The sequence below is a fragment of the Genypterus blacodes genome, unplaced genomic scaffold (genome assembly GCF_046128005.1).
Source record: "Genypterus blacodes isolate CSIRO-AG114 ecotype Tasmania unplaced genomic scaffold, CSIRO-AGI_Gbla_v1 ptg000039l_1, whole genome shotgun sequence".
NCBI classification, from domain to species: domain Eukaryota; kingdom Metazoa; phylum Chordata; class Actinopteri; order Ophidiiformes; family Ophidiidae; genus Genypterus; species Genypterus blacodes.
The window spans coordinates 8,406,599-8,430,413 of NW_027466852.1; the positions used below are offsets into that span (position 1 = coordinate 8,406,599).

General features: G+C 42.5%; 19 non-coding genes and 3 pseudogenes across 19 annotated transcripts; all 22 read right to left on the reverse strand.

Moving 5' to 3' along the window:
• Window positions 1-755: 755 nt before the first annotated feature.
• On the reverse strand, window positions 756-866 carry LOC142998540 (U5 spliceosomal RNA; annotated as a pseudogene).
• A 925-nt stretch (window positions 867-1,791) lies between these two features.
• LOC142998430 (U5 spliceosomal RNA) lies at window positions 1,792-1,905 on the reverse strand. Its single transcript, XR_012962767.1, has one exon. It is a non-coding gene; the product is annotated as a U5 spliceosomal RNA (small nuclear RNA).
• A 945-nt stretch (window positions 1,906-2,850) lies between these two features.
• On the reverse strand, window positions 2,851-2,964 carry LOC142998412 (U5 spliceosomal RNA). The gene has a single exon (XR_012962749.1). It is a non-coding gene; the product is annotated as a U5 spliceosomal RNA (small nuclear RNA).
• Window positions 2,965-3,909: 945 nt separating this feature from the next.
• On the reverse strand, window positions 3,910-4,023 carry LOC142998413 (U5 spliceosomal RNA). The gene has a single exon (XR_012962750.1). It is a non-coding gene; the product is annotated as a U5 spliceosomal RNA (small nuclear RNA).
• A 942-nt stretch (window positions 4,024-4,965) lies between these two features.
• LOC142998496 (U5 spliceosomal RNA) lies at window positions 4,966-5,078 on the reverse strand. Its single transcript, XR_012962833.1, has one exon. It is a non-coding gene; the product is annotated as a U5 spliceosomal RNA (small nuclear RNA).
• A 944-nt stretch (window positions 5,079-6,022) lies between these two features.
• LOC142998431 (U5 spliceosomal RNA) lies at window positions 6,023-6,136 on the reverse strand. The gene has a single exon (XR_012962768.1). It is a non-coding gene; the product is annotated as a U5 spliceosomal RNA (small nuclear RNA).
• Window positions 6,137-7,081: 945 nt separating this feature from the next.
• On the reverse strand, window positions 7,082-7,195 carry LOC142998523 (U5 spliceosomal RNA). The gene has a single exon (XR_012962860.1). It is a non-coding gene; the product is annotated as a U5 spliceosomal RNA (small nuclear RNA).
• A 939-nt stretch (window positions 7,196-8,134) lies between these two features.
• Window positions 8,135-8,248, reverse strand: LOC142998508 (U5 spliceosomal RNA). Its single transcript, XR_012962845.1, has one exon. It is a non-coding gene; the product is annotated as a U5 spliceosomal RNA (small nuclear RNA).
• Window positions 8,249-9,194: 946 nt separating this feature from the next.
• LOC142998432 (U5 spliceosomal RNA) lies at window positions 9,195-9,308 on the reverse strand. Its single transcript, XR_012962769.1, has one exon. It is a non-coding gene; the product is annotated as a U5 spliceosomal RNA (small nuclear RNA).
• Window positions 9,309-10,253: 945 nt separating this feature from the next.
• Window positions 10,254-10,367, reverse strand: LOC142998516 (U5 spliceosomal RNA). The gene has a single exon (XR_012962853.1). It is a non-coding gene; the product is annotated as a U5 spliceosomal RNA (small nuclear RNA).
• A 945-nt stretch (window positions 10,368-11,312) lies between these two features.
• On the reverse strand, window positions 11,313-11,426 carry LOC142998433 (U5 spliceosomal RNA). The gene has a single exon (XR_012962770.1). It is a non-coding gene; the product is annotated as a U5 spliceosomal RNA (small nuclear RNA).
• A 945-nt stretch (window positions 11,427-12,371) lies between these two features.
• Window positions 12,372-12,485, reverse strand: LOC142998434 (U5 spliceosomal RNA). Its single transcript, XR_012962771.1, has one exon. It is a non-coding gene; the product is annotated as a U5 spliceosomal RNA (small nuclear RNA).
• Window positions 12,486-13,430: 945 nt separating this feature from the next.
• LOC142998435 (U5 spliceosomal RNA) lies at window positions 13,431-13,544 on the reverse strand. The gene has a single exon (XR_012962772.1). It is a non-coding gene; the product is annotated as a U5 spliceosomal RNA (small nuclear RNA).
• A 945-nt stretch (window positions 13,545-14,489) lies between these two features.
• On the reverse strand, window positions 14,490-14,603 carry LOC142998478 (U5 spliceosomal RNA). Its single transcript, XR_012962814.1, has one exon. It is a non-coding gene; the product is annotated as a U5 spliceosomal RNA (small nuclear RNA).
• A 944-nt stretch (window positions 14,604-15,547) lies between these two features.
• On the reverse strand, window positions 15,548-15,658 carry LOC142998568 (U5 spliceosomal RNA; annotated as a pseudogene).
• A 944-nt stretch (window positions 15,659-16,602) lies between these two features.
• Window positions 16,603-16,716, reverse strand: LOC142998511 (U5 spliceosomal RNA). The gene has a single exon (XR_012962848.1). It is a non-coding gene; the product is annotated as a U5 spliceosomal RNA (small nuclear RNA).
• A 944-nt stretch (window positions 16,717-17,660) lies between these two features.
• Window positions 17,661-17,771, reverse strand: LOC142998541 (U5 spliceosomal RNA; annotated as a pseudogene).
• Window positions 17,772-18,716: 945 nt separating this feature from the next.
• Window positions 18,717-18,830, reverse strand: LOC142998437 (U5 spliceosomal RNA). Its single transcript, XR_012962774.1, has one exon. It is a non-coding gene; the product is annotated as a U5 spliceosomal RNA (small nuclear RNA).
• Window positions 18,831-19,775: 945 nt separating this feature from the next.
• Window positions 19,776-19,888, reverse strand: LOC142998497 (U5 spliceosomal RNA). Its single transcript, XR_012962834.1, has one exon. It is a non-coding gene; the product is annotated as a U5 spliceosomal RNA (small nuclear RNA).
• Window positions 19,889-20,832: 944 nt separating this feature from the next.
• Window positions 20,833-20,946, reverse strand: LOC142998419 (U5 spliceosomal RNA). Its single transcript, XR_012962756.1, has one exon. It is a non-coding gene; the product is annotated as a U5 spliceosomal RNA (small nuclear RNA).
• A 945-nt stretch (window positions 20,947-21,891) lies between these two features.
• Window positions 21,892-22,005, reverse strand: LOC142998406 (U5 spliceosomal RNA). The gene has a single exon (XR_012962743.1). It is a non-coding gene; the product is annotated as a U5 spliceosomal RNA (small nuclear RNA).
• Window positions 22,006-22,951: 946 nt separating this feature from the next.
• On the reverse strand, window positions 22,952-23,065 carry LOC142998438 (U5 spliceosomal RNA). Its single transcript, XR_012962775.1, has one exon. It is a non-coding gene; the product is annotated as a U5 spliceosomal RNA (small nuclear RNA).
• Between the last annotated feature and the right edge of the window lie 750 nt (window positions 23,066-23,815).

Here is a 23,815-nt window from a genome sequence, read left to right on the forward strand (position 1 = left end):
ATAGGTGAAGAGAAACACGTGATTCTCACTCACAGCCTTTTAGACGTGTCAATTATGCTAGTAGCTAGGCTTATTGCCACAGAATCTCCTCTCTGTCAGTCTGGTCTTTCTTCAGTTCTAAATCAATAGCACCGGCGACAGATATCTGCCACAGTGATATAGCAAATTGAAACCAAGTCCAACTTTGTGGTGTTGTAGACATTAGCATCTAGTCTACAGAGCTTGATCCAGGTCCTTAAGACCTGACCTTTAAATAGATTTGTAAGGGAAAAGCAATACAACAAGATTTATACCATGTGAAGAGGGCCAGCAGCCAAGTTAGGGTGAAAGCGCTGACTAAAGGATCCAGTTTTCAGTGTCAGTACCTTCTTTTGTGGTGCATGACAGATGGATTGTGGGAATCCTGTTGCCCCGCCTCGGTTTCTGGAAAAGAAGCTTTCTCCTCAATGATGTTGCAATCTGTTTCAAAAAAAGAAGGAAACTTTATCTGGTCAAAGTCCTCAGGTACACATGTTAAATGAAGACACACTTGTTTCTCACCTGGTAGTCTGATAACACTCGCAATGATATTGGCAGGAAGGCTGCTTGCTAGAATATTTGCTCATTCAATGATGTCCTTTCAAACTACATTTGTTTCTACTAACGCTTGAAGCAAGGATGCTGACCCGTACACATGCTTGGGTCAGCCATTCGACCTCAAGGAGAGTGAGACAGCTTGAGGAGGTGTCAACAAATTGATATTGAACAGGTATGGAAGCCCTGCAGCAAAGCAATCAAAAATTATTCGATACTCTTATTGCTCCTCTCCACGGAAATCTTTAGTAAAAGGCGAAAGATTTATACGGATTGAAGAGAACACAGAGTGGATATGTGCAAAACCTCCAACGCAACTAGCCCACATTGAATCCTTGGTACCTTCTGTTATGGTTCTTCAAAAATGCATCGTCAGAACACAGTGAGAGAAATAAACGTTCCTCCTCAGCTATTGTCAAAAAGGAGAGAAGCACCACCTGACAAAGGCCTCTGCCCTACAATATAGGTGAAGAGAAACACGTGATTCTCACTCACAGCCTTTTAGACGTGTCAATTATGCTAGTAGCTAGGCTTATTGCCACAGAATCTCCTCTCTGTCAGTCTGGTCTTTCTTCAGTTCTAAATCAATAGCACCGGCGACAGATATCTGCCACAGTGATATAGCAAATTGAAACCAAGTCCAACTTTGTGGTGTTGTAGACATTAGCATCTAGTCTACAGAGCTTGATCCAGGTCCTTAAGACCTGACCTTTAAATAGATTTGTAAGGGAAAAGCAATACAACAAGATTTATACCATGTGAAGAGGGCCAGCAGCCAAGTTAGGGTGAAAGCGCTGACTAAAGGATCCAGTTTTCAGTGTCAGTACCTTCTTTTGTGGTGCATGACAGATGGATTGTGGGAATCCTGTTGCCCCGCCTCGGTTTCTGGAAAAGAAGCTTTCTCCTCAATGATGTTGCAATCTGTTTCAAAAAAAGAAGGAAACTTTATCTGGTCAAAGTCCTCAGGTACACATGTTAAATGAAGACACACTTGTTTCTCACCTGGTAGTCTGATAACACTCGCAATGATATTGGCAGGAAGGCTGCTTGCTAGAATATTTGCTCATTCAATGATGTCCTTTCAAACTACATTTGTTTCTACTAACGCTTGAAGCAAGGATGCTGACCCGTACACATTCTTGGGTCAGCCATTCGGCCTCGAGGAGAGTGAGACAGCTTGAGGAGGTGTCAACAAATTGATATTGAACAGGTATGGGAGCCCTGCAGCAAAGCAGGGAATCAAAAATTATTCGATACTCTTATTGCTCCTCTCCACGGAAATCTTTAGTAAAAGGCGAAAGATTTATACGGATTGAAGAGAACACAGAGTGGATATGTGCAAAACCTCCAACGCAACTAGCCCACATTGAATCCTTGGTACCTTCTGTTATGGTTCTTCAAAAATGCATCGTCAGAACACAGTGAGAGAAATAAACGTTCCTCCTCAGCTATTGTCAAAAAGGAGAGAAGCACCACCTGACAAAGGCCTCTGCCCTACAATATAGGTGAAGAGAAACACGTGATTCTCACTCACAGCCTTTTAGACGTGTCAATTATGCTAGTAGCTAGGCTTATTGCCACAGAATCTCCTCTCTGTCAGTCTGGTCTTTCTTCAGTTCTAAATCAATAGCATCGGCGACAGATATCTGCCGCAGTGATATAGCAAATTGAAACCAAGTCCAACTTTGTGGTGTTGTAGACATTAGCATCTAGTCTACAGAGCTTGATCCAGGTCCTTAAGACCTGACCTTTAAATAGATTTGTAAGGGAAAAGCAATACAACAAGATTTGAGGAAAAGGCAAAAGATTTATACCATGTGAAGAGGGCCAGCAGCCAAGTCAGGGTGAAAGCGCTGACTAAAGGATCCAGTTTTCAGTGTCAGTACCTTCTTTTGTGGTGCATGACAGATGGATTGTGGGAATCCTGTTGCCCCGCCTCGGTTTCTGGAAAAGAAGCTTTCTCCTCAATGATGTTGCAATCTGTTTCAAAAAAAGAAGGAAACTTTATCTGGTCAAAGTCCTCAGGTACACATGTTAAATGAAGACACACTTGTTTCTCACCTGGTAGTCTGATAACACTCGCAATGATATTGGCAGGAAGGCTGCTTGCTAGAATATTTGCTCATTCAATGATGTCCTTTCAAACTACATTTGTTTCTACTAACGCTTGAAGCAAGGATGCTGACCCGTACACATGCTTGGGTCGGCCATTCGACCTCGAGGAGAGTGAGACAGCTTGAGGAGGTGTCAACAAATTGATATTGTACAGGTATGGAAGCCCTGCAGCAAAGCAGGGAATCAAAAATTATTCGATACTCTTATTGCTCCTCTCCACGGAAATCTTTAGTAAAAGGCGAAAGATTTATACGGAATGAAGAGAACACAGAGTGGATATGTGCAAAACCTCCAACGCAACTAGCCCACATTGAATCCTTGGTACCTTCTGTTATGGTTCTTCAAAAATGCATCGTCAGAACACAGTGAGAGAAATAAACGTTCCTCCTCAGCTATTGTCAAAAAGGAGAGAAGCACCACCTGACAAAGGCCTCTGCCCTACAATATAGGTGAAGAGAAACACGTGATTCTCACTCACAGCCTTTTAGACGTGTCAATTATGCTAGTAGCTAGGCTTATTGCCACAGAATCTCCTCTCTGTCAGTCTGGTCTTTCTTCAGTTCTAAATCAATAGCATCGGCGACAGATATCTGCCGCAGTGATATAGCAAATTGAAACCAAGTCCAACTTTCTGGTGTTGTAGACATTAGCATCTAGTCTACAGAGCTTGATCCAGGTCCTTAAGACCTGACCTTTAAATAGATTTGTAAGGGAAAAGCAATACAACAAGATTTGAGGAAAAGGCAAAAGATTTATACCATGTGAAGAGGGCCAGCAGCCAAGTTAGGGTGAAAGCGCTGACTAAAGGATCCAGTTTTCAGTGTCAGTACCTTCTTTTGTGGTGCATGACAGATGGATTGTGGGAATCCTGTTGCCCCGCCTCGGTTTCTGGAAAAGAAGCTTTCTCCTCAATGATGTTGCAATCTGTTTCAAAAAAAGAAGGAAACTTTATCTGGTCAAAGTCCTCAGGTACACATGTTAAATGAAGACACACTTGTTTCTCACCTGGTAGTCTGATAACACTCGCAATGATATTGGCAGGAAGGCTGCTTGCTAGAATATTTGCTCATTCAATGATGTCCTTTCAAACTACATTTGTTTCTACTAACGCTTGAAGCAAGGATGCTGACCCGTACACATGCTTGGGTCGGCCATTCGACCTCGAGGAGAGTGAGACAGCTTGAGGAGGTGTCAACAAATTGATATTGTACAGGTATGGAAGCCCTGCAGCAAAGCAGGGAATCAAAAATTATTCGATACTCTTATTGCTCCTCTCCACGGAAATCTTTAGTAAAAGGCGAAAGATTTATACGGAATGAAGAGAACACAGAGTGGATATGTGCAAAACCTCCAACGCAACTAGCCCACATTGAATCCTTGGTACCTTCTGTTATGGTTCTTCAAAAATGCATCGTCAGAACACAGTGAGAGAAATAAACGTTCCTCCTCAGCTATTGTCAAAAAGGAGAGAAGCACCACCTGACAAAGGCCTCTGCCCTACAATATAGGTGAAGAGAAACACGTGATTCTCACTCACAGCCTTTTAGACGTGTCAATTATGCTAGTAGCTAGGCTTATTGCCACAGAATCTCCTCTCTGTCAGTCTGGTCTTTCTTCAGTTCTAAATCAATAGCATCGGCGACAGATATCTGCCGCAGTGATATAGCAAATTGAAACCAAGTCCAACTTTCTGGTGTTGTAGACATTAGCATCTAGTCTACAGAGCTTGATCCAGGTCCTTAAGACCTGACCTTTAAATAGATTTGTAAGGGAAAAGCAATACAACAAGATTTGAGGAAAAGGCAAAAGATTTATACCATGTGAAGAGGGCCAGCAGCCAAGTTAGGGTGAAAGCGCTGACTAAAGGATCCAGTTTTCAGTGTCAGTACCTTCTTTTGTGGTGCATGACAGATGGATTGTGGGAATCCTGTTGCCCCGCCTCGGTTTCTGGAAAAGAAGCTTTCTCCTCAATGATGTTGCAATCTGTTTCAAAAAAAGAAGGAAACTTTATCTGGTCAAAGTCCTCAGGTACACATGTTAAATGAAGACACACTTGTTTCTCACCTGGTAGTCTGATAACACTCGCAATGATATTGGCAGGAAGGCTGCTTGCTAGAATATTTGCTCATTCAATGATGTCCTTTCAAACTACATTTGTTTCTACTAACGCTTGAAGCAAGGATGCTGACCCGTACACATGCTTGGGTCAGCCATTTAACCTCAAGAGTGAGACAGCTTGGGGAGGTGTCAACATATTGATATTGTACAGGTATGGAAGCCCTGCGGAAAGCAGGGAATCAAAAATTGTTCGATACTCTTATTGCTCCTCTCCACGGAAATCTTTAGTAAAAGGCGAAAGATTTATACGGATTGAAGAGAACACAGAGTGGATATGTGCAAAACCTCCAACGCAACTAGCCCACATTGAATCCTTGGTACCTTCTGTTATGGTTCTTCAAAAATGCATCGTCAGAACACAGTGAGAGAAATAAACGTTCCTCCTCAGCTATTGTCAAAAAGGAGAGAAGCACCACCTGACAAAGGCCTCTGCCCTACAATATAGGTGAAGAGAAACACGTGATTCTCACTCACAGCCTTTTAGACGTGTCAATTATGCTAGTAGCTAGGCTTATTGCCACAGAATCTCCTCTCTGTCAGTCTGGTCTTTCTTCAGTTCTAAATCAATAGCATCGGCGACAGATATCTGCCGCAGTGATATAGCAAATTGAAACCAAGTCCAACTTTGTGGTGTTGTAGACATTAGCATCTAGTCTACAGAGCTTGATCCAGGTCCTTAAGACCTGACCTTTAAATAGATTTGTAAGGGAAAAGCAATACAACAAGATTTGAGGAAAAGGCAAAAGATTTATACCATGTGAAGAGGGCCAGCAGCCAAGTCAGGGTGAAAGCACTGACTAAAGGATCCAGTTTTCAGTGTCAGTACCTTCTTTTGTGGTGCATGACAGATGGATTGTGGGAATCCTGTTGCCCCGCCTCGGTTTCTGGAAAAGAAGCTTTCTCCTCAATGATGTTGCAATCTGTTTCAAAAAAAGAAGGAAACTTTATCTGGTCAAAGTCCTCAGGTACACATGTTAAATGAAGACACACTTGTTTCTCACCTGGTAGTCTGATAACACTCGCAATGATATTGGCAGGAAGGCTGCTTGCTAGAATATTTGCTCATTCAATGATGTCCTTTCAAACTACATTTGTTTCTACTAACGCTTGAAGCAAGGATGCTGACCCGTACACATGCTTGGGTCAGCCATTCGACCTCGAGGAGAGTGAGACAGCTTGAGGAGGTGTCAACAAATTGATATTGAACAGGTTGGAAGCCCTGCAGCAAAGCAGGGAATCAAAAATTATTCGATACTCTTATTGCTCCTCTCCACGGAAATCTTTAGTAAAAGGCGAAAGATTTATACGGATTGAAGAGAACACAGAGTGGATATGTGCAAAACCTCCAACGCAACTAGCCCACATTGAATCCTTGGTACCTTCTGTTATGGTTCTTCAAAAATGCATCGTCAGAACACAGTGAGAGAAATAAACGTTCCTCCTCAGCTATTGTCAAAAAGGAGAGAAGCACCACCTGACAAAGGCCTCTGCCCTACAATATAGGTGAAGAGAAACTCGTGATTCTCACTCACAGCCTTTTAGACGTGTCAATTATGCTAGTAGCTAGGCTTATTGCCACAGAATCTCCTCTCTGTCAGTCTGGTCTTTCTTCAGTTCTAAATCAATAGCATCGGCGACAGATATCTGCCGCAGTTATATAGCAAATTGAAACCAAGTCCAACTTTGTGGTGTTGTAGACATTAGCATCTAGTCTACAGAGCTTGATCCAGGTCCTTAAGACCTGACCTTTAAATAGATTTGTAAGGGAAAAGCAATACAACAAGATTTGAGGAAAAGGCAAAAGATTTATACCATGTGAAGAGGGCCAGCAGCCAAGTCAGGGTGAAAGCGCTGACTAAAGGATCCAGTTTTCAGTGTCAGTACCTTCTTTTGTGGTGCATGACAGATGGATTGTGGGAATCCTGTTGCCCCGCCTCGGTTTCTGGAAAAGAAGCTTTCTCCTCAATGATGTTGCAATCTGTTTCAAAAAAAGAAGGAAACTTTATCTGGTCAAAGTCCTCAGGTACACATGTTAAATGAAGACACACTTGTTTCTCACCTGGTAGTCTGATAACACTCGCAATGATATTGGCAGGAAGGCTGCTTGCTAGAATATTTGCTCATTCAATGATGTCCTTTCAAACTACATTTGTTTCTACTAACGCTTGAAGCAAGGATGCTGACCCGTACACATGCTTGGGTCGGCCATTCGACCTCGAGGAGAGTGAGACAGCTTGAGGAGGTGTCAACAAATTGATATTGTACAGGTATGGAAGCCCTGCAGCAAAGCAGGGAATCAAAAATTATTCGATACTCTTATTGCTCCTCTCCACGGAAATCTTTAGTAAAAAGCGAAAGATTTATACGGATTGAAGAGAACACAGAGTGGATATGTGCAAAACCTCCAACGCAACTAGCCCACATTGAATCCTTGGTACCTTCTGTTATGGTTCTTCAAAAATGCATCGTCAAGTGAGAGAAATAAACGTTCCTCCTCAGCTATTGTCAAAAAGGAGAGAAGCACCACCTGACAAAGGCCTCTGCCCTACAATATAGGTGAAGAGAAACACGTGATTCTCACTCACAGCCTTTTAGACGTGTCAATTATGCTAGTAGCTAGGCTTATTGCCACAGAATCTCCTCTCTGTCAGTCTGGTCTTTCTTCAGTTCTAAATCAATAGCATCGGCGACAGATATCTGCCGCAGTGATATAGCAAATTGAAACCAAGTCCAACTTTCTGGTGTTGTAGACATTAGCATCTAGTCTACAGAGCTTGATCCAGGTCCTTAAGACCTGACCTTTAAATAGATTTGTAAGGGAAAAGCAATACAACAAGATTTGAGGAAAAGGCAAAAGATTTATACCATGTGAAGAGGGCCAGCAGCCAAGTTAGGGTGAAAGCGCTGACTAAAGGATCCAGTTTTCAGTGTCAGTACCTTCTTTTGTGGTGCATGACAGATGGATTGTGGGAATCCTGTTGCCCCGCCTCGGTTTCTGGAAAAGAAGCTTTCTCCTCAATGATGTTGCAATCTGTTTCAAAAAAAGAAGGAAACTTTATCTGGTCAAAGTCCTCAGGTACACATGTTAAATGAAGACACACTTGTTTCTCACCTGGTAGTCTGATAACACTCGCAATGATATTGGCAGGAAGGCTGCTTGCTAGAATATTTGCTCATTCAATGATGTCCTTTCAAACTACATTTGTTTCTACTAACGCTTGAAGCAAGGATGCTGACCCGTACACATGCTTGGGTCAGCCATTCGACCTCGAGGAGAGTGAGACAGCTTGAGGAGGTGTCAACAAATTGATATTGAACAGGTATGGGAGACCTGCAGCAAAGCAGGGAATCAAAAATTATTCGATACTCTTATTGCTCCTCTCCACGGAAATCTTTAGTAAAAGGCGAAAGATTTATACGGATTGAAGAGAACACAGAGTGGATATGTGCAAAACCTCCAACGCAACTAGCCCACATTGAATCCTTGGTACCTTCTGTTATGGTTCTTCAAAAATGCATCGTCAGAACACAGTGAGAGAAATAAACGTTCCTCCTCAGCTATTGTCAAAAAGGAGAGAAGCACCACCTGACAAAGGCCTCTGCCCTACAATATAGGTGAAGAGAAACACGTGATTCTCACTCACAGCCTTTTAGACGTGTCAATTATGCTAGTAGCTAGGCTTATTGCCACAGAATCTCCTCTCTGTCAGTCTGGTCTTTCTTCAGTTCTAAATCAATAGCATCGGCGACAGATATCTGCCGCAGTGATATAGCAAATTGAAACCAAGTCCAACTTTCTGGTGTTGTAGACATTAGCATCTAGTCTACAGAGCTTGATCCAGGTCCTTAAGACCTGACCTTTAAATAGATTTGTAAGGGAAAAGCAATACAACAAGATTTGAGGAAAAGGCAAAAGATTTATACCATGTGAAGAGGGCCAGCAGCCAAGTCAGGGTGAAAGCACTGACTAAAGGATCCAGTTTTCAGTGTCAGTACCTTCTTTTGTGGTGCATGACAGATGGATTGTGGGAATCCTGTTGCCCCGCCTCGGTTTCTGGAAAAGAAGCTTTCTCCTCAATGATGTTGCAATCTGTTTCAAAAAAAAGAAGGAAACTTTATCTGGTCAAAGTCCTCAGGTACACATGTTAAATGAAGACACACTTGTTTCTCACCTGGTAGTCTGATAACACTCGCAATGATATTGGCAGGAAGGCTGCTTGCTAGAATATTTGCTCATTCAATGATGTCCTTTCACACTACATTTGTTTCTACTAACGCTTGAAGCAAGGATGCTGACCCGTACACATGCTTGGGTCAGCCATTCGACCTCGAGGAGAGTGAGACAGCTTGAGGAGGTGTCAACAAATTGATATTGAACAGGTATGGGAGCCCTGCAGCAAAGCAGGGAATCAAAAATTATTCGATACTCTTATTGCTCCTCTCCACGGAAATCTTTAGTAAAAGGCGAAAGATTTATACGGATTGAAGAGAACACAGAGTGGATATGTGCAAAACCTCCAACGCAACTAGCCCACATTGAATCCTTGGTACCTTCTGTTATGGTTCTTCAAAAATGCATCGTCAGAACACAGTGAGAGAAATAAACGTTCCTCCTCAGCTATTGTCAAAAAGGAGAGAAGCACCACCTGACAAAGGCCTCTGCCCTACAATATAGGTGAAGAGAAACACGTGATTCTCACTCACAGCCTTTTAGACGTGTCAATTATGCTAGTAGCTAGGCTTATTGCCACAGAATCTCCTCTCTGTCAGTCTGGTCTTTCTTCAGTTCTAAATCAATAGCATCGGCGACAGATATCTGCCGCAGTGATATAGCAAATTGAAACCAAGTCCAACTTTGTGGTGTTGTAGACATTAGCATCTAGTCTACAGAGCTTGATCCAGGTCCTTAAGACCTGACCTTTAAATAGATTTGTAAGGGAAAAGCAATACAACAAGATTTGAGGAAAAGGCAAAAGATTTATACCATGTGAAGAGGGCCAGCAGCCAAGTCAGGGTGAAAGCGCTGACTAAAGGATCCAGTTTTCAGTGTCAGTACCTTCTTTTGTGGTGCATGACAGATGGATTGTGGGAATCCTGTTGCCCCGCCTCGGTTTCTGGAAAAGAAGCTTTCTCCTCAATGATGTTGCAATCTGTTTCAAAAAAAGAAGGAAACTTTATCTGGTCAAAGTCCTCAGGTACACATGTTAAATGAAGACACACTTGTTTCTCACCTGGTAGTCTGATAACACTCGCAATGATATTGGCAGGAAGGCTGCTTGCTAGAATATTTGCTCATTCAATGATGTCCTTTCAAACTACATTTGTTTCTACTAACGCTTGAAGCAAGGATGCTGACCCGTACACATGCTTGGGTCGGCCATTCGACCTCGAGGAGAGTGAGACAGCTTGAGGAGGTGTCAACAAATTGATATTGAACAGGTATGGGAGCCCTGCAGCAAAGCATGGAATCAAAAATTATTCGATACTCTTATTGCTCCTCTCCACGGAAATCTTTAGTAAAAGGCGAAAGATTTATACGGATTGAAGAGAACACAGAGTGGATATGTGCAAAACCTCCAACGCAACTAGACCACATTGAATCCTTGGTACCTTCTGTTATGGTTCTTCAAAAATGCATCGTCAGAACACAGTGAGAGAAATAAACGTTCCTCCTCAGCTATTGTCAAAAAGGAGAGAAGCACCACCTGACAAAGGCCTCTGCCCTACAATATAGGTGAAGAGAAACACGTGATTCTCACTCACAGCCTTTTAGACGTGTCAATTATGCTAGTAGCTAGGCTTATTGCCACAGAATCTCCTCTCTGTCAGTCTGGTCTTTCTTCAGTTCTAAATCAATAGCATCGGCGACAGATATCTGCCGCAGTTATATAGCAAATTGAAACCAAGTCCAACTTTGTGGTGTTGTAGACATTAGCATCTAGTCTACAGAGCTTGATCCAGGTCCTTAAGACCTGACCTTTAAATAGATTTGTAAGGGAAAAGCAATACAACAAGATTTGAGGAAAAGGCAAAAGATTTATACCATGTGAAGAGGGCCAGCAGCCAAGTCAGGGTGAAAGCGCTGACTAAAGGATCCAGTTTTCAGTGTCAGTACCTTCTTTTGTGGTGCATGACAGATGGATTGTGGGAATCCTGTTGCCCCGCCTCGGTTTCTGGAAAAGAAGCTTTCTCCTCAATGATGTTGCAATCTGTTTCAAAAAAAGAAGGAAACTTTATCTGGTCAAAGTCCTCAGGTACACATGTTAAATGAAGACACACTTGTTTCTCACCTGGTAGTCTGATAACACTCGCAATGATATTGGCAGGAAGGCTGCTTGCTAGAATATTTGCTCATTCAATGATGTCCTTTCAAACTACATTTGTTTCTACTAACGCTTGAAGCAAGGATGCTGACCCGTACACATGCTTGGGTCGGCCATTCGACCTCGAGGAGAGTGAGACAGCTTGAGGAGGTGTCAACAAATTGATATTGTACAGGTATGGAAGCCCTGCAGCAAAGCAGGGAATCAAAAATTATTCGATACTCTTATTGCTCCTCTCCACGGAAATCTTTAGTAAAAGGCGAAAGATTTATACGGATTGAAGAGAACACAGAGTGGATATGTGCAAAACCTCCAACGCAACTAGCCCACATTGAATCCTTGGTACCTTCTGTTATGGTTCTTCAAAAATGCATCGTCAGAACACAGTGAGAGAAATAAACGTTCCTCCTCAGCTATTGTCAAAAAGGAGAGAAGCACCACCTGACAAAGGCCTCTGCCCTACAATATAGGTGAAGAGAAACACGTGATTCTCACTCACAGCCTTTTAGACGTGTCAATTATGCTAGTAGCTAGGCTTATTGCCACAGAATCTCCTCTCTGTCAGTCTGGTCTTTCTTCAGTTCTAAATCAATAGCATCGGCGACAGATATCTGCCGCAGTGATATAGCAAATTGAAACCAAGTCCAACTTTCTGGTGTTGTAGACATTAGCATCTAGTCTACAGAGCTTGATCCAGGTCCTTAAGACCTGACCTTTAAATAGATTTGTAAGGGAAAAGCAATACAACAAGATTTGAGGAAAAGGCAAAAGATTTATACCATGTGAAGAGGGCCAGCAGCCAAGTTAGGGTGAAAGCGCTGACTAAAGGATCCAGTTTTCAGTGTCAGTACCTTCTTTTGTGGTGCATGACAGATGGATTGTGGGAATCCTGTTGCCCCGCCTCGGTTTCTGGAAAAGAAGCTTTCTCCTCAATGATGTTGCAATCTGTTTCAAAAAAAGAAGGAAACTTTATCTGGTCAAAGTCCTCAGGTACACATGTTAAATGAAGACACACTTGTTTCTCACCTGGTAGTCTGATAACACTCGCAATGATATTGGCAGGAAGGCTGCTTGCTAGAATATTTGCTCATTCAATGATGTCCTTTCAAACTACATTTGTTTCTACTAACGCTTGAAGCAAGGATGCTGACCCGTACACATGCTTGGGTCAGCCATTCGACCTCGAGGAGAGTGAGACAGCTTGAGGAGGTGTCAACAAATTGATATTGAACAGGTATGGGAGCCCTGCAGCAAAGCAGGGAATCAAAAATTATTCGATACTCTTATTGCTCCTCTCCACGGAAATCTTTAGTAAAAGGCGAAAGATTTATACGGATTGAAGAGAACACAGAGTGGTTCTGTGCAAAACCTCCAACGCAACTAGCCCACATTGAATCCTTGGTACCTTCTGTTATGGTTCTTCAAAAATGCATCGTCAGAACACAGTGAGAGAAATAAACGTTCCTCCTCAGCTATTGTCAAAAAGGAGAGAAGCACCACCTGACAAAGGCCTCTGCCCTACAATATAGGTGAAGAGAAACACGTGATTCTCACTCACAGCCTTTTAGACGTGTCAATTATGCTAGTAGCTAGGCTTATTGCCACAGAATCTCCTCTCTGTCAGTCTGGTCTTTCTTCAGTTCTAAATCAATAGCATCGGCGACAGATATCTGCCGCAGTTATATAGCAAATTGAAACCAAGTCCAACTTTGTGGTGTTGTAGACATTAGCATCTAGTCTACAGAGCTTGATCCAGGTCCTTAAGACCTGACCTTTAAATAGATTTGTAAGGGAAAAGCAATACAACAAGATTTGAGGAAAAGGCAAAAGATTTATACCATGTGAAGAGGGCCAGCAGCCAAGTCAGGGTGAAAGCGCTGACTAAAGGATCCAGTTTTCAGTGTCAGTACCTTCTTTTGTGGTGCATGACAGATGGATTGTGGGAATCCTGTTGCCCCGCCTCGGTTTCTGGAAAAGAAGCTTTCTCCTCAATGATGTTGCAATCTGTTTCAAAAAAAGAAGGAAACTTTATCTGGTCAAAGTCCTCAGGTACACATGTTAAATGAAGACACACTTGTTTCTCACCTGGTAGTCTGATAAAACTCGCAATGATATTGGCAGGAAGGCTGCTTGCTAGAATATTTGCTCATTCAATGATGTCCTTTCAAACTACATTTGTTTCTACTAACGCTTGAAGCAAGGATGCTGACCCGTACACATGCTTGGGTCGGCCATTCGACCTCGAGGAGAGTGAGACAGCTTGCGGAGGTGTCAACAAATTGATATTGTACAGGTATGGAAGCCCTGCAGCAAAGCAGGGAATCAAAAATTATTCGATACTCTTATTGCTCCTCTCCACGGAAATCTTTAGTAAAAGGCGAAAGATTTATACGGATTGAAGAGAACACAGAGTGGATATGTGCAAAACCTCCAACGCAACTAGCCCACATTGAATCCTTGGTACCTTCTGTTATGGTTCTTCAAAAATGCATCGTCAGAACACAGTGAGAGAAATAAACGTTCCTCCTCAGCTATTGTCAAAAAGGAGAGAAGCACCACCTGACAAAGGCCTCTGCCCTACAATATAGGTGAAGAGAAACACGTGATTCTCACTCACAGCCTTTTAGACGTGTCAATTATGCTAGTAGCTAGGCTTATTGCCACAGAATCTCCTCTCTGTCAGTCTGGTCTTTCTTCAGTTCTAAATCAATAGCATCGGCGACAGATATCTGCCGCAGTGATATAGCAAATTGAAACCAAGTCCAACTTTCTGGTGTTGTAGACATTAGCATCTAGTCTACAGAGCTTGATCCAGGTCCTTAAGACCTGACCTTTAAATAGATTTGTAAGGGAAAAGCAATACAACAAGATTTGAGGAAAAGGCAAAAGATTTATACCATGTGAAGAGGGCCAGCAGCCAAGTTAGGGTGAAAGCGCTGACTAAAGGATCCAGTTTTCAGTGTCAGTACCTTCTTTTGTGGTGCATGACAGATGGATTGTGGGAATCCTGTTGCCCCGCCTCGGTTTCTGGAAAAGAAGCTTTCTCCTCAATGATGTTGCAATCTGTTTCAAAAAAAGAAGGAAACTTTATCTGGTCAAAGTCCTCAGGTACACATGTTAAATGAAGACACACTTGTTTCTCACCTGGTAGTCTGATAACACTCGCAATGATATTGGCAGGAAGGCTGCTTGCTAGAATATTTGCTCATTCAATGATGTCCTTTCAAACTACATTTGTTTCTACTAACGCTTGAAGCAAGGATGCTGACCCGTACACATGCTTGGGTCAGCCATTCGACCTCGAGGAGAGTGAGACAGCTTGAGGAGGTGTCAACAAATTGATATTGAACAGGTATGGGAGCCCTGCAGCAAAGCAGGGAATCAAAAATTATTCCATACTCTTATTGCTCCTCTCCACGGAAATCTTTAGTAAAAGGCGAAAGATTTATACGGATTGAAGAGAACACAGAGTGGATATGTGCAAAACCTCCAACGCAACTAGCCCACATTGAATCCTTGGTACCTTCTGTTATGGTTCTTCAAAAATGCATCGTCAGAACACAGTGAGAGAAATAAACGTTCCTCCTCAGCTATTGTCAAAAAGGAGAGAAGCACCACCTGACAAAGGCCTCTGCCCTACAATATAGGTGAAGAGAAACACGTGATTCTCACTCACAGCCTTTTAGACGTGTCAATTATGCTAGTAGCTAGGCTTATTGCCACAGAATCTCCTCTCTGTCAGTCTGGTCTTTCTTCAGTTCTAAATCAATAGCATCGGCGACAGATATCTGCCGCAGTTATATAGCAAATTGAAACCAAGTCCAACTTTGTGGTGTTGTAGACATTAGCATCTAGTCTACAGAGCTTGATCCAGGTCCTTAAGACCTGACCTTTAAATAGATTTGTAAGGGAAAAGCAATACAACAAGATTTGAGGAAAAGGCAAAAGATTTATACCATGTGAAGAGGGCCAGCAGCCAAGTTAGGGTGAAAGCGCTGACTAAAGGATCCAGTTTTCAGTGTCAGTACCTTCTTTTGTGGTGCATGACAGATGGATTGTGGGAATCCTGTTGCCCCGCCTCGGTTTCTGGAAAAGAAGCTTTCTCCTCAATGATGTTGCAATCTGTTTCAAAAAAAGAAGGAAACTTTATCTGGTCAAAGTCCTCAGGTACACATGTTAAATGAAGACACACTTGTTTCTCACCTGGTAGTCTGATAACACTCGCAATGATATTGGCAGGAAGGCTGCTTGCTAGAATATTTGCTCATTCAATGATGTCCTTTCAAACTACATTTGTTTCTACTAACGCTTGAAGCAAGGATGCTGACCCGTACACATGCTTGGGTCAGCCATTCGACCTCGAGGAGAGTGAGACAGCTTGAGGAGGTGTCAACAAATTGATATTGAACAGGTATGGAAGCCCTGCAGCAAAGCAATCAAAAATTCTTCCATACTCTTATTGCTCCTCTCCACGGAAATCTTTAGTAAAAGGCGAAAGATTTATACAGATTGAAGAGAACACAGAGTGGATATGTGCAAAACCTCCAACGCAACTAGCCCACATTGAATCCTTGGTACCTTCTGTTATGGTTCTTCAAAAATGCATCGTCAGAACACAGTGAGAGAAATAAACGTTCCTCCTCAGCTATTGTCAAAAAGGAGAGAAGCACCACCTGACAAAGGCCTCTGCCCTACAATATAGGTGAAGAGAAACACGTGATTCTCACTCACAGCCTTTTAGACGTGTCAATTATGCTAGTAGCTAGGCTTATTGCCACAGAATCTCCTCTCTGTCAGTCTGGTCTTTCTTCAGTTCTAAATCAATAGCATCGGCGACAGATATCTGCCACAGTGATATAGCAAATTGAAACCAAGTCCAACTTTGTGGTGTTGTAGACATTAGCATCTAGTCTACAAAGCTTGATCCAGGTCCTTAAGACCTGACCTTTAAATAGATTTGTAAGGGAAAAGCAATACAACAAGATTTGAGGAAAAGGCAAAAGATTTATACCATGTGAAGAGGGCGAGCAGCCAAGTTAGGGTGAAAGCGCTGACTAAAGGATCCAGTTTTCAGTGTCAGTACCTTCTTTTGTGGTGCATGACAGATGGATTGTGGGAATCCTGTTGCCCGCCTCGGTTTCTGGAAAAGAAGCTTTCTCCTCAATGATGTTGCAATCTGTTTCAAAAAAAGAAGGAAACTTTATCTGGTCAAAGTCCTCAGGTACACATGTTAAATGAAGACACACTTGTTTCTCACCTGGTAGTCTGATAACACTCGCAATGATATTGGCAGGAAGGCTGCTTGCTAGAATATTTGCTCATTCAATGATGTCCTTTCAAACTACATTTGTTTCTACTAACGCTTGAAGCAAGGATGCTGACCCGTACACATGCTTGGGTCAGCCATTCGACCTCGAGGAGAGTGAGACAGCTTGAGGAGGTGTCAACAAATTGATATTGAACAGGTATGGGAGCCCTGCAGCAAAGCTGGGAATCAAAAATTATTCGATACTCTTATTGCTCCTCTCCACGGAAATCTTTAGTAAAAGGCGAAAGATTTATACGGATTGAAGAGAACACAGAGTGGATATGTGCAAAACCTCCAACGCAACTAGCCCACATTGAATCCTTGGTACCTTCTGTTATGGTTCTTCAAAAATGCATCGTCAGAACACAGTGAGAGAAATAAACGTTCCTCCTCAGCTATTGTCAAAAAGGAGAGAAGCACCACCTGACAAAGGCCTCTGCCCTACAATATAGGTGAAGAGAAACACGTGATTCTCACTCACAGCCTTTTAGACGTGTCAATTATGCTAGTAGCTAGGCTTATTGCCACAGAATCTCCTCTCTGTCAGTCTGGTCTTTCTTCAGTTCTAAATCAATAGCATCGGCGACAGATATCTGCCGCAGTTATATAGCAAATTGAAACCAAGTCCAACTTTGTGGTGTTGTAGACATTAGCATCTAGTCTACAGAGCTTGATCCAGGTCCTTAAGACCTGACCTTTAAATAGATTTGTAAGGGAAAAGCAATACAACAAGATTTGAGGAAAAGGCAAAAGATTTATACCATGTGAAGAGGGCCAGCAGCCAAGTTAGGGTGAAAGCGCTGACTAAAGGATCCAGTTTTCAGTGTCAGTACCTTCTTTTGTGGTGCATGACAGATGGATTGTGGGAATCCTGTTGCCCCGCCTCGGTTTCTGGAAAAGAAGCTTTCTCCTCAATGATGTTGCAATCTGTTTCAAAAAAAGAAGGAAACTTTATCTGGTCAAAGTCCTCAGGTACACATGTTAAATGAAGACACACTTGTTTCTCACCTGGTAGTCTGATAACACTCGCAATGATATTGGCAGGAAGGCTGCTTGCTAGAATATTTGCTCATTCAATAATGTCCTTTCAAACTACATTTGTTTCTACTAACGCTTGAAGCAAGGATGCTGACCCGTACACATGCTTGGGTCAGCCATTCGACCTCGAGGAGAGTGAGACAGCTTGAGGAGGTGTCAACAAATTGATATTGAACAGGTATGGAAGCCCTGCAGCAAAGCAATCAAAAATTATTCGATACTCTTATTGCTCCTCTCCACGGAAATCTTTAGTAAAAGGCGAAAGATTTATACGGATTGAAGAGAACACAGAGTGGATATGTGCAAAACCTCCAACGCAACTAGCCCACATTGAATCCTTGGTACCTTCTGTTATGGTTCTTCAAAAATGCATCGTCAGAACACAGTGAGAGAAATAAACGTTCCTCCTCAGCTATTGTCAAAAAGGAGAGAAGCACCACCTGACAAAGGCCTCTGCCCTACAATATAGGTGAAGAGAAACACGTGATTCTCACTCACAGCCTTTTAGACGTGTCAATTATGCTAGTAGCTAGGCTTATTGCCACAGAATCTCCTCTCTGTCAGTCTGGTCTTTCTTCAGTTCTAAATCAATAGCACCGGCGACAGATATCTGCCACAGTGATATAGCAAATTGAAACCAAGTCCAACTTTGTGGTGTTGTAGACATTAGCATCTAGTCTACAGAGCTTGATCCAGGTCCTTAAGACCTGACCTTTAAATAGATTTGTAAGGGAAAAGCAATACAACAAGATTTGAGGAAAAGGCAAAAGATTTATACCATGTGAAGAGGGCCAGCAGCCAAGTCAGGGTGAAAGCACTGACTAAAGGATCCAGTTTTCAGTGTCAGTACCTTCTTTTGTGGTGCATGACAGATGGATTGTGGGAATCCTGTTGCCCCGCCTCGGTTTCTGGAAAAGAAGCTTTCTCCTCAATGATGTTGCAATCTGTTTCAAAAAAAGAAGGAAACTTTATCTGGTCAAAGTCCTCAGGTACACATGTTAAATGAAGACACACTTGTTTCTCACCTGGTAGTCTGATAACACTCGCAATGATATTGGCAGGAAGGCTGCTTGCTAGAATATTTGCTCATTCAATGATGTCCTTTCAAACTACATTTGTTTCTACTAACGCTTGAAGCAAGGATGCTGACCCGTACACATGCTTGGGTCAGCCATTCGACCTCGAGGAGAGTGAGACAGCTTGAGGAGGTGTCAACAAATTGATATTGAACAGGTATGGGAGCCCTGCAGCAAAGCAGGGAATCAAAAATTATTCGATACTCTTATTGCTCCTCTCCACGGAAATCTTTAGTAAAAGGCGAAAGATTTATACGGATTGAAGAGAACACAGAGTGGATATGTGCAAAACCTCCAACGCAACTAGCCCACATTGAATCCTTGGTACCTTCTGTTATGGTTCTTCAAAAATGCATCGTCAGAACACAGTGAGAGAAATAAACGTTCCTCCTCAGCTATTGTCAAAAAGGAGAGAAGCACCACCTGACAAAGGCCTCTGCCCTACAATATAGGTGAAGAGAAACACGTGATTCTCACTCACAGCCTTTTAGACGTGTCAATTATGCTAGTAGCTAGGCTTATTGCCACAGAATCTCCTCTCTGTCAGCCTGGTCTTTCTTCAGTTCTAAATCAATAGCATCGGCGACAGATATCTGCCACAGTTATATAGCAAATTGAAACCAAGTCCAACTTTGTGGTGTTGTAGACATTAGCATCTAGTCTACAGAGCTTGATCCAGGTCCTTAAGACCTGACCTTTAAATAGATTTGTAAGGGAAAAGCAATACAACAAGATTTGAGGAAAAGGCAAAAGATTTATACCATGTGAAGAGGGCCAGCAGCCAAGTTAGGGTGAAAGCGCTGACTAAAGGATCCAGTTTTCAGTGTCAGTACCTTCTTTTGTGGTGCATGACAGATGGATTGTGGGAATCCTGTTGCCCCGCCTCGGTTTCTGGAAAAGAAGCTTTCTCCTCAATGATGTTGCAATCTGTTTCAAAAAAAGAAGGAAACTTTATCTGGTCAAAGTCCTCAGGTACACATGTTAAATGAAGACACACTTGTTTCTCACCTGGTAGTCTGATAACACTCGCAATGATATTGGCAGGAAGGCTGCTTGCTAGAATATTTGCTCATTCAATGATGTCCTTTCAAACTACATTTGTTTCTACTAACGCTTGAAGCAAGGATGCTGACCCGTACACATGCTTGGGTCAGCCATTCAACCTCGAGGAGAGTGAGACAGCTTGGGGAGGTGTCAACATATTGATATTGTACAGGTATGGAAGCCCTGCGGAAAGCAGGGAATCAAAAATTGTTCGATACTCTTATTGCTCCTCTCCACGGAAATCTTTAGTAAAAGGCGAAAGATTTATACGGATTGAAGAGAACACAGAGTGGATATGTGCAAAACCTCCAACGCAACTAGCCCACATTGAATCCTTGGTACCTTCTGTTATGGTTCTTCAAAAATGCATCGTCAGAACACAGTGAGAGAAATAAACGTTCCTCCTCAGCTATTGTCAAAAAGGAGAGAAGCACCACCTGACAAAGGCCTCTGCCCTACAATATAGGTGAAGAGAAACACGTGATTCTCACTCACAGCCTTTTAGACGTGTCAATTATGCTAGTAGCTAGGCTTATTGCCACAGAATCTCCTCTCTGTCAGTCTGGTCTTTCTTCAGTTCTAAATCAATAGCATCGGCGACAGATATCTGCCGCAGTGATATAGCAAATTGAAACCAAGTCCAACTTTCTGGTGTTGTAGACATTAGCATCTAGTCTACAGAGCTTGATCCAGGTCCTTAAGACCTGACCTTTAAATAGATTTGTAAGGGAAAAGCAATACAACAAGATTTGAGGAAAAGGCAAAAGATTTATACCATGTGAAGAGGGCCAGCAGCCAAGTCAGGGTGAAAGCACTGACTAAAGGATCCAGTTTTCAGTGTCAGTACCTTCTTTTGTGGTGCATGACAGATGGATTGTGGGAATCCTGTTGCCCCGCCTCGGTTTCTGGAAAAGAAGCTTTCTCCTCAATGATGTTGCAATCTGTTTCAAAAAAAGAAGGAAACTTTATCTGGTCAAAGTCCTCAGGTACACATGTTAAATGAAGACACACTTGTTTCTCACCTGGTAGTCTGATAACACTCGCAATGATATTGGCAGGAAGGCTGCTTGCTAGAATATTTGCTCATTCAATGATGTCCTTTCAAACTACATTTGTTTCTACTAACGCTTGAAGCAAGGATGCTGACCCGTACACATGCTTGGGTCAGCCATTCGACCTCGAGGAGAGTGAGACAGCTTGAGGAGGTGTCAACAAATTGATATTGAACAGGTTGGAAGCCCTGCAGCAAAGCAGGGAATCAAAAATTATTCGAAACTCTTATTGCTCCTCTCCACGGAAATCTTTAGTAAAAGGCGAAAGATTTATACGGATTGAAGAGAACACAGAGTGGATATGTGCAAAACCTCCAACGCAACTAGCCCACATTGAATCCTTGGTACCTTCTGTTATGGTTCTTCAAAAATGCATCGTCAGAACACAGTGAGAGAAATAAACGTTCCTCCTCAGCTATTGTCAAAAAGGAGAGAAGCACCACCTGACAAAGGCCTCTGCCCTACAATATAGGTGAAGAGAAACTCGTGATTCTCACTCACAGCCTTTTAGACGTGTCAATTATGCTAGTAGCTAGGCTTATTGCCACAGAATCTCCTCTCTGTCAGTCTGGTCTTTCTTCAGTTCTAAATCAATAGCATCGGCGACAGATATCTGCCGCAGTTATATAGCAAATTGAAACCAAGTCCAACTTTGTGGTGTTGTAGACATTAGCATCTAGTCTACAGAGCTTGATCCAGGTCCTTAAGACCTGACCTTTAAATAGATTTGTAAGGGAAAAGCAATACAACAAGATTTGAGGAAAAGGCAAAAGATTTATACCATGTGAAGAGGGCCAGCAGCCAAGTTAGGGTGAAAGCGCTGACTAAAGGATCCAGTTTTCAGTGTCAGTACCTTCTTTTGTGGTGCATGACAGATGGATTGTGGGAATCCTGTTGCCCCGCCTCGGTTTCTGGAAAAGAAGATTTCTCCTCAATGATGTTGCAATCTGTTTCAAAAAAAGAAGGAAACTTTATCTGGTCAAAGTCCTCAGGTACACATGTTAAATGAAGACACACTTGTTTCTCACCTGGTAGTCTGATAACACTCGCAATGATATTGGCAGGAAGGCTGCTTGCTAGAATATTTGCTCATTCAATGATGTCCTTTCAAACTACATTTGTTTCTACTAACGCTTGAAGCAAGGATGCTGACCCGTACACATGCTTGGGTCAGCCATTCGACCTCGAGGAGAGTGAGACAGCTTGAGGAGGTGTCAACAAATTGATATTGAACAGGTATGGGAGCCCTGCAGCAAAGCAGGGAATCAAAAATTATTCAATACTCTTATTGCTCCTCTCCACGGAAATCTTTAGTAAAAGGCGAAAGATTTATACGGATTGAAGAGAACACAGAGTGGATATGTGCAAAACCTCCAACGCAACTAGCCCACATTGAATCCTTGGTACCTTCTGTTATGGTTCTTCAAAAATGCATCGTCAGAACACAGTGAGAGAAATAAACGTTCCTCCTCAGCTATTGTCAAAAAGGAGAGAAGCACCACCTGACAAAGGCCTCTGCCCTACAATATAGGTGAAGAGAAACACGTGATTCTCACTCACAGCCTTTTAGACGTGTCAATTATGCTAGTAGCTAGGCTTATTGCCACAGAATCTCCTCTCTGTCAGTCTGGTCTTTCTTCAGTTCTAAATCAATAGCATCGGCGACAGATATCTGCCGCAGTGATATAGCAAATTGAAACCAAGTCCAACTTTCTGGTGTTGTAGACATTAGCATCTAGTCTACAGAGCTTGATCCAGGTCCTTAAGACCTGACCTTTAAATAGATTTGTAAGGGAAAAGCAATACAACAAGATTTGAGGAAAAGGCAAAAGATTTATACCATGTGAAGAGGGCCAGCAGCCAAGTCAGGGTGAAAGCACTGACTAAAGGATCCAGTTTTCAGTGTCAGTACCTTCTTTTGTGGTGCATGACAGATGGATTGTGGGAATCCTGTTGCCCCGCCTCGGTTTCTGGAAAAGAAGCTTTCTCCTCAATGATGTTGCAATCTGTTTCAAAAAAAAGAAGGAAACTTTATCTGGTCAAAGTCCTCAGGTACACATGTTAAATGAAGACACACTTGTTTCTCACCTGGTAGTCTGATAACACTCGCAATGATATTGGCAGGAAGGCTGCTTGCTAGAATATTTGCTCATTCAATGATGTCCTTTCACACTACATTTGTTTCTACTAACGCTTGAAGCAAGGATGCTGACCCGTACACATGCTTGGGTCAGCCATTCGACCTCGAGGAGAGTGAGACAGCTTGAGGAGGTGTCAACAAATTGATATTGAACAGGTATGGGAGCCCTGCAGCAAAGCAGGGAATCAAAAATTATTCGATACTCTTATTGCTCCTCTCCACGGAAATCTTTAGTAAAAGGCGAAAGATTTATACGGATTGAAGAGAACACAGAGTGGATATGTGCAAAACCTCCAACGCAACTAGCCCACATTGAATCCTTGGTACCTTCTGTTATGGTTCTTCAAAAATGCATCGTCAGAACACAGTGAGAGAAATAAACGTTCCTCCTCAGCTATTGTCAAAAAGGAGAGAAGCACCACCTGACAAAGGCCTCTGCCCTACAATATAGGTGAAGAGAAACACGTGATTCTCACTCACAGCCTTTTAGACGTGTCAATTATGCTAGTAGCTAGGCTTATTGCCACAGAATCTCCTCTCTGTCAGTCTGGTCTTTCTTCAGTTCTAAATCAATAGCATCGGCGACAGATATCTGCCACAGTGATATAGCAAATTGAAACCAAGTCCAACTTTGTGGTGTTGTAGACATTAGCATCTAGTCTACAGAGCTTGATCCAGGTCCTTAAGACCTGACCTTTAAATAGATTTGTAAGGGAAAAGCAATACAACAAGATTTGAGGAAAAGGCAAAAGATTTATACCATGTGAAGAGGGCCAGCAGCCAAGTCAGGGTGAAAGCACTGACTAAAGGATCCAGTTTTCAGTGTCGGTACCTTCTTTTGTGGTGCATGACAGATGGATTGTGGGAATCCTGTTGCCCCGCCTCGGTTTCTGGAAAAGAAGCTTTCTCCTCAATGATGTTGCAATCTGTTTCAAAAAAAGAAGGAAACTTTATCTGGTCAAAGTCCTCAGGTACACATGTTAAATGAAGACACACTTGTTTCTCACCTGGTAGTCTGATAACACTCG